We start from the raw sequence: 8891 nt of genomic DNA, 5'->3' as shown, positions 1-8891 counted from the left end.
GCATCTTCTCATTAGTGCCTTGTACCTTTCCCAGGCTTCATATAACGACTCCCCATCCATTTGCCTAAAAGTCTGAACCTCTGTCTTCAACTTGATGATCTTTTGAGGTGGGTAGAACTTTGCTAGAAATCTGCTCATCACCTCATTCCAATCATTGAGGCTTTCCTTGGGGAATGACTCTAGCCATTGAGTGGCTTTGTCCCTCAAAGAGAATGGAAATAGTAACAACTTGTAGACATCTGAATGCACTCCATTTGTCTTCACTGTATTGCATATCCTCAGAAAAACAGATAGATGTTGATTTGGGTCTTCAAGAGGTCCCCCTCCATAAGAGCAATTGTTCTGTACCAAAGTGATGAGCTGAGGTTTCAACTCAAAGTTATTGGCCTGAACGGTTGGAGTGGCAATGCTGCTCCCACAATGTCTTGGATCAGGGATGGTATAAGAAGATAGCACCCTTCTAGGTGGTCCATCATTGTTGTTGACTCCTCCAGGATTGTGCATCTCATCCTCCATGACTTGATCTTCTCCCTCTGAATCCTCTTCACCAACTATTCCCTTTCCTCTTTCTGCTCTCCTTATCCTTCGGCGGGTTCTCTCGTCCTCAATATTATGTCTATTAGCTCCTGACATACACAAACAAAACCAAAATCACAAGTGAAATACTCTAAAACTAAGGTGGAATTGGAGTTAATGAAACAAAGTATCAAACAGTTAGTGGGCTTAACAAAAATACTAAAAAAAATGCTTAATCTAAATCACCCTTCACTTAATCATTGTCAATCTTTTCCAATCCCCGGCAACGGCGCCAAAAACTTGATACGTAAAAATGTATATTTCACGTACAACCGGCAAGTATACCGAGTCGTATCAAGTAATAAAACTCACAAAGAGTGAGGTCGATCCCACGGAGATTGGTAGATTAAGCAACTTTAGTTAAATGGTAGATTTAGTTAAGCAAACATAGTTTTGATTTCATGAGCATTTTGATTTTTGAACATAATTGCAAGAATTTAAATGGCAAGGAATGTAAAGAACTAGAAGATAGAAATAAAATGAAAGTAAATAACTGAAACTTAAATTGCAAGAAACTTAAATGACATCAAAGATAAATGGCAAGGAATTAAAGGGTGCAGAAAATTAAAGAACATAAGAGTAAATAGCAAGAATTAAAGGAACAAAATGTAGATGGCAAGAATAATAAATTGACCGAATGTAAAAGGGAATTGGGTTATGGGTAATCAACCAACTAGAAGCAAAAGGAATAAGAAGTAATGATAGAGATAATCATTAGGGATCAGAGATGCTAGTTTTCATGAATTGATGTTAGTCAAATCCTTCTCAATCATGGGTGTAGATCCATGGCAAATGGGTAATTGAATCCCAATCTCTTGGTGATTCAATTTCTCTCAACATAACCAATTGCCACTCTCGTGATCTAATTGTTCATGAGAAGAGATGAAGCTTAAATCAAATCCAGCCACACAACTCCCATAATCTCAACCAAGGAGAGTTACATCTCACATACTAACCAAGGTGTATTGATTAAAGAAATCATGAAAGGATGAACTCTAAACTGAATTATGTGGCTCATTCCTCAAATTCACCACATAATTCATATAGATTAACCCCTCTCTCGATGGTGGTTGAATCTTTGAAGAACAAGAGTCTCCTCTTTAGATCAACCACTAGAATTGAGGAGGAGAAGATGAGTTCACCAATCCATTCCAACAAGCAGAGCTCTTCCCCCTAATGAAAGTGGGGTTTAGTGAGTCATAGCTCCAATTTCAACAACAATTTCCATCAACAAAAATTAAACTAAGTGTAAAAGAAAGATGAAGAAGAATAAAGAAATGCTTAAAGCTTAAGAAAATGAAGAAGAGAAGTTCCAAGGAGAACCCCCAAAATGCTCTCGGGTATACTCCCGGAAGTACCAAAAGAGTTCTCAAAATAAAAGTGCTAAAAAGTGTAAAAAGTCTAAGTGTCAAAAAGTAAAGTAAAAGTACAAACTCAATCTCTTTTTATACTAGTCCCAAAACTCTTTCAAAGATCTTGAATTGGGTTAGCAATATGGGCTTCCTCTTTGTTGAATTCTTGGCTCAATTGGAAGAAGTGTTGCTAGACTTGGAAAGGAAGAGTTCATTCATCATGCTTCTGGCCCATTGGCTTGGCGTTTTTGTCAATAACGCTGGCCTTAATGCACGTTGGCAACGTGCATCACAATTTCCTGGAAGTGAAGTTTGAGACTTGGGCGTTGCTAGCCCAAGTTGTTGCTAACAACTTGCTTTTCCTTTTCTTGGCTCTACTTTCATGCTAAATGTAGCCCAGAATTTGAGTGTCAACCTTCTGCTTCAATATGGACTATTATACATCATTGGAAAGCTCTTGATGTCTATTTTCCAATGCCACTGGAATCACCTCAATTGGACTTTCCTAGCTCAAGTTATGCCTCCTCAAAGAAGGTAAGGTTAAGCTGCCAAGTTGTTGCCAAAAACGCACCTTCACTCCCAAGTTGGCAACGTGCTCGTGCCTAGCCTCCCAAAGCAGGGAAATGAGGCTGGCGTTGTTGCCAAAAACGCACCCTTGCTAGCACGTTGGCAACGTGCTCGTGCCCCCCTCCAGGGCTCATCTCTAACCTTCTTGAATTTCAACTTCATGTTCTTGTTTTTAGGGCCTAAAGATGACTCTGGTTTGGCTTCAATCTTGTGCTCCACCATAGACTATTATATATGGTTGGAAAGCTCTGAATGTTAGCTTTCCAACGCAACTAAAAGCACTCAATTTGGATCTCTGTAGCTCAAGATATCTTCCATTGAAGAAGGTAAGGTCAGGCTGCCTCGTTGGAGTTGTTGTGGATAACGCCCCTATATTCCAAGTTAGCAACGTGGTGCCTCTATTCTTCATCATCCAAAGCTTCCTGGCGTTGTTGCCAAACACGCCAATGCTTTCTTGAGTTGGCAACGTGCTCGATGCTCTTTCCTAGCTCCAGAGATTGCTTCCCACGTTGCCATTGAACACGCCTATAGAAGCTGGCGTTGGCAACGTACTCGAGCCTTCTTCAAGGCTCTAAACATTGCTTCCCACGTTGGCAACGTGGCTGGTAAGGCTTCCTGGCGTTGGCAACGTGGTTGGCAAGGCTTCCTGGCGTTGGCAACGTGGTTGGCAGCTCTTTCTGGCGTTGGCAACGTGGTTGGCACCAAGACTTGGCGTTGGCAACTTGATTGGCACCAAGACTTGGCTGGCAGCACATTCTGGCGTTGGCAACTTGGCTGGCAGCACATTCTGGCGTTGGCAACTTGGCTGGCAGCACATTCTGGCGTTGGCAACTTGGCTGGCACCCAAGACTTGGTGCCTAGCCAAGCAACCAATTCTGGCGTTGCCAAGGAACACGCCAATGCTTCCTGGCGTTGGCAACGCCCTCGAGTTTGTTTCCTATGGTGCCAAAGTTGCTTGCTACGTTGCCAATGAACACGCCTTCATAACTTGGCATTGGCAACGTGCATTTCCTTTTCCTGGGCCAAGTTTTCCATTCAGCGTTGTTAGCCTGCGTTGTCCTCAAACACGCCCCTCATCTCTAGGCTTGGCAACGTGCTCGAGGCTCCAAATTAGCTCCCCAAGATTGCTTGGCGTTGCCTTGAATAACGCCTATGGTTCTTGGCGTTGGCAACGCCATCTTCTCCTTCTCTTGGGCTAAGTTTGCTTGTGTGCGTTGCCTTGAATAACGCCTCTTCATTCCCACGTTGGCAACGCCCTCGAGCTCTCCTTGGCTCAGCTCTTTGCTTGTCTGGGCGTTGTCCATAATAACTCATTCCTTTCTTCAAGTTGGCAACGCCAACTTCCCTTCCAAGGCTGCCAAGCTTGCTTCACAAATTGGCGTTGGCAACGCCCTTCTAGAGTTGGCAACGCCAACTTTTGTTCTTCAAGGTTGCCTGGCGTTGTCCTCAACAACGCCCTCTATTCCCAAGTTGGCAACGCCACTTTTCTTCTTCTTGGTTGCCTGGCGTTGCTTCCAATAACGCAGCCTTTCTCCAAGTTGGCAACGCCAACTTCTCTTCCAAGGCTGCCCAGCTTGCATCATTCTTGCTTCCATGCTTTCTTGTTTCATCACCTATCATCAACAAGGGAAATAGCTTCAAAGTCTTACCAATTCATGCAATAAATTTCATGAGATTCATTCATACTCATTCATATATGCATTCCTTAAATCATTTGCATGAAGTTAGCTAGAATCAACATGTTCCTTGGTATTCTCATGCATGAAGATAAAACTCATAAAAGAACTTATTTATTTAGAGAAGATGAGTGAAATTAAGCTAAAACCAACTAAACTAACTAGCTAATATAGTAAATATGCACTTGCATCAGCAGGGAGGTCAGAATCCAACAGCATCTGTAGTCCTTTTCAGTCTCTGAATCAGATTTTTGCTCAGGTCCCTCAATTTCAGCCAGAAAATACCTGAAATCACAAAACAACACACAAACTCATAGTAAAGTCCAGAAAAGTGAATTTTAACTTAAAACTAATAAAAATATAATAAAAACTAACTAAAACAAACTAAAAACATACTAAAAACAATGCCAAAAAGCGTATAAATTATCCGCTCATCAATCATCATTGTCCCAATCGGGTGGCAAGCAGTCTGAATTCTCTACGGAGTACCAAACTCTTCTTTTAGATCTAACCAAATTATCACCAGTTGAGCCCTTACATCTAGCTCTTGAAATATCAACCTCGATGAGCTTTGATTTGCAACTCCAACCACTAAACAGTCTCCTCTTACGCTTTATGCCACAAAGCTTCCTGAGTTGGCCATCCGTTTCAAGAATACCGTACTCAAGTGGGATAGGAAGATGAACAGAGATAAGTTTTACCCACTCAAGTGAAGGAGTAGATAGCAACCTAGGTGCAGAGGTCTCTAATGACCTTGACAAGGCATTTCTAACTCCCGACCAACCTTCCTGAAGGACTTCAAGTCCCACATTATTCTCGGATTCAATCGAAGAAGGATCTTCATATTCAGTGGGTTCGTCGCTAGGAGGACGTGATTCATGATCCTCATCACCAAGGGAACTTGCTTCTTGATCTATCCCATCCAAGTCTTCATATGAAACATGCCATGGAGGGTGTGCACTAGCCTCCTTGACATCAATCTCAATCTTCTTGAGGAATACTCTACAATTCTGGATTCCCATGGAGGTTCAGCATCTCCTAAGTTTTCAATCACTTCTTCCTCTTCAACTATTATGGCTTCCTCCACTTGTTCCAATACAAAGCCATGTTCTTCATTATCCACCGAAGTTTCTAGTATCTCCTTCATGCTACGCTCTTCTATTGATTCTCCACATGTAGCCATGGGAGTATTTTGAGTGCTCAGATGTTGGGAAGCTAATTGATTTACTACTTCGATTAAGGCAGTCACGAATTCTAGAACATCTTTTTTCATCTTCGCTTGCCCTTGAAGAAGACCACGAAGGATGTCATCCATTGGAGATTGGGGTGGATATGAGGGTTCATTACTTGGGAGGAAGGGTTCATGATAAGAGGGTGGTTGCTCATGATAAGGATGTGGTGGTTCATTACTCTCCATCTTTTCCACTTGTTGCACCACACACTTCAGTTCATTGTTCTCAAATTGAGATTCTTTAGCCATGTGAGCTTCGGGTGCTATTCGGCTTACCGCTCGGTCCAATTGACGAAGGGTTGCTTGAAATTGATCCACTGTTTCCTTGAGACGATCCCTTGACTCTTGTTCTGCTTGAATATCATAAGTAGGACCATAAAGCTCTTGGATTGATAGATATAGATGTGGTGTATATGGAGGTGGTGGTTCTTGGGAGTAATTTGGTTGGAATTGGGGTGGATCTATGTATGGCTCATATGGTTCATAGGGTGGTTGATATGGGGGATAAGGGTTAGGATCAGATGAGGGTGTTTGGTAGTAGGGGGCTTGTGAGTATGGTGGTTCAAAGGTGTGTTGGGGAGGTGATTCATAAGCATATGGTGGGACTTGCTGGTAATTACAAGGGGTCCACCATATTCATCATCTTGGTACGCTCCCTGGAATGGCTATTGACCATAGTAATTTGGTGTAGGTTGGTTGTCACGAAGAGTTCCACCATAACTATTGTCTTGGCATGCATTGTAGAATGGTCGTTGTACATGGTATCTTAGAAGGTGTTGTTGCTGAAAGGGTTGATCAGATCCTTATGGCTCCGTCCATCTCTGATTGTTTTGACCTTGATGCATGTTCTTGTTATAGCTTCTATTCCTTTCAACAACATTAGAACCAAACTCAAAACGATAGGGGTGAGAACTCATAGTAGCTAATAAAAATTAAAAACAAAAATAAAAACAAATAAACAAGCAAAATAAAATATTTACAATAACCAATAATAAGGCACACGTTTGCAATTCCCCGGCAACGGCGCCATTTTTGACGAACGGACTTCTGCCGGTAAAGAAATTCACAAAATAAGTTCGCGTTGTAAGTATAGTATCTAAACCAACAGAGAATCCTTTCGTACAAAAATTTTGTTTGTCACTTAAGCAAACCCAATAAAATTTATAACCGAAGTATTTAAACCTCGGGTCGTCTCTCAAGGAATTGCAGGGAAGTATGATTTATTATTGGTTATGCAATTGTATATTTTTGGGTTTTTGAAATAAGGAACAAGTAATTTAAATGGCAAGAAAAATAAATCAATAGCTAAGAAAACTCTTGGCAAGGAATGAAAATTAGAAGTCCTATCCTAGTTATCCTTATCAATTGTGATGAGAATTGCTCGATGCTCCCACTTTTTCAGCCTCTAACTATGAAGGTAAGTCAAGTGGATAAATTAATATGAATCCTCAAGTCCTAGTCAATTCACAAAGAAAGACTAGAGTTAGTATAATTCAAGTCAATTAGCAACTCCCAATTATTAATCAACAAAAGAGTTGATAACTCAAGAGTCTCTAATTACTCAACCAAAGCCAAGAATATAGAAAGCTAAATAAAAATCATATATCTGAAAATACCTCAAATTGCATTAATAAAAGAAATCAAATCTAACATGGAAAAGTTTATAAATTAAATTGGAAAAATAAATAAAAGGAACATTGAACCTAGAAATTGAGAAGTAGAAATTCTAATCCTAAAAGAAATCCTAAATCCTAAAACCTAAGAGAGAGGAGAGAGCATCTCTCTCTAGAAAAACTACATCTAAACCTAAAATTATGAATTATGAATGTTGAGTTCTTGTTGCTGAATGAATGGATGGATTCCCTCACTTTATATCCTCTAATCTGTGTTTTCTGGGCCAAAAACTGGGTCAAAAACAGTCCAAAAATCGCCCCCAGTGGTTTCTGGTTCGTACAGGTCGCTGCAATGTCACGCGGAAGCGTCGTCCACGCGTTAGCGTGGATTGGGTTTTTGCCAGGTCACGTGTCCGCGTGATCCACGCGTTCGTGTCACCTGGCTTCAGAGTAGCTATGACAAATTATATATCGTTGTGAAGCCCCGGACGTTAGCTTTCTAACGCAACTAAAACTGCATCATTTGGACCTTTGTAGCTCAAGTTATGGTCGATTTAGTACCAGGAGGTCAGGCTGGACAGCTTTAGCAGTTTCTTGTATTCCTTCCACTTTTGCATGCTTCCTTTCCATCCTCTAAGTCATTCCTGCCCTATGAAACCTGAAAATACTTAACACACATATCACGCCATCGAATGGTAATAAGAGATGATTAAAATACACAAATTAAAGACTCTAGGAAGCAAGTTTTCAATCATAGAATAAATTATGGGAAGGAATTGTGAAACCTTGCAAACAGTATGAATACGTGTGCAAAGGCTTAATAAAAACCACTCAAATTAGCACAAGATAAACCATAAAATAGTGGTTTATCAGCGACGCGTACGCATGACCAAGAGAACGTTGTGCAAACGTTGCCTCCAACGTCCTCGATGAGAGCCCAGATTTTTGAGTTGGAAAACTTGCTGCGATGTGTACGTGTGGAAGCATATTTTAGGCAGTCTCGCAAACGCGTGAGCGATGCACATGCGCAAAACGCTGTATTGACGCGTACGCGTGAGCGACGCGCGCGCGTCATTAGGAAAACATTGGTGCACCAACGTTGAGTTAAACGTTGGCGGCAACGCTCAATTATTTTCAAAGCAACGTTTGACTCAACGTTTTCTTACAAATGTTGATCACCAACATTGACACTAGCACTAGTACAATTGAGCACCCATGCAGATCATGAACGTTAGTTGCCAAACGTTCCTCTTTAACATCACTAAGAGCCATTCTAGCTTGCTTCAACAAGGCCAAAAGCCCAATCCAAAGACTTGAAGAACTGAAAGAAGAAAGTATATAAATAGAAGAGAATTTGAGTTAGAAAGGAGTTCTGGAAGGCTGGGGAGTCAGGTGATGAGCGGATAATTTATACGCTTTTTGGCATTGTTTTTAGGTAGTTTTTAGTAGGATCGAGCTACTTTTAGGGATGTTTTCATTAGTTTTTATGCAAAATTTATATTTCTGGACTTTACTATGAGTTTGTGTGTTTTTCTATGATTTCAGATATTTTCTAGCTGAAATTGAGGGACCTGAGCAAAAATCTGATAGGAGGCTGAAAAAGGACTGCAGATGCTGTTGGATTCTGACCTCCCTGCACTCGAAATAGATTTTCTGGAGCTACAAAACTTGAAATGGTGCGATCTTAATTGCGTTGGAAAGTAGACATCCAGGGCTTTCCAGAAATATATAATAGTCTATGCTTTATTCGAGCTTAGACAACGCAAACTGGCGTTCAACTCCAGTTCCATGCTGCATTCTGGAGTAAAACGCCAAAAACACGTCACAAACCAGAGTTAAACACAAAAAACATGTTACAATTTGGTGTTTAACCCCA

The sequence above is a fragment of the Arachis stenosperma genome, chromosome 5, assembly GCF_014773155.1.
Source record: "Arachis stenosperma cultivar V10309 chromosome 5, arast.V10309.gnm1.PFL2, whole genome shotgun sequence".
In the NCBI taxonomy this organism is placed as follows: Eukaryota; Viridiplantae; Streptophyta; class Magnoliopsida; order Fabales; family Fabaceae; genus Arachis; species Arachis stenosperma.
This window is presented reverse-complemented; position numbering follows the sequence as displayed.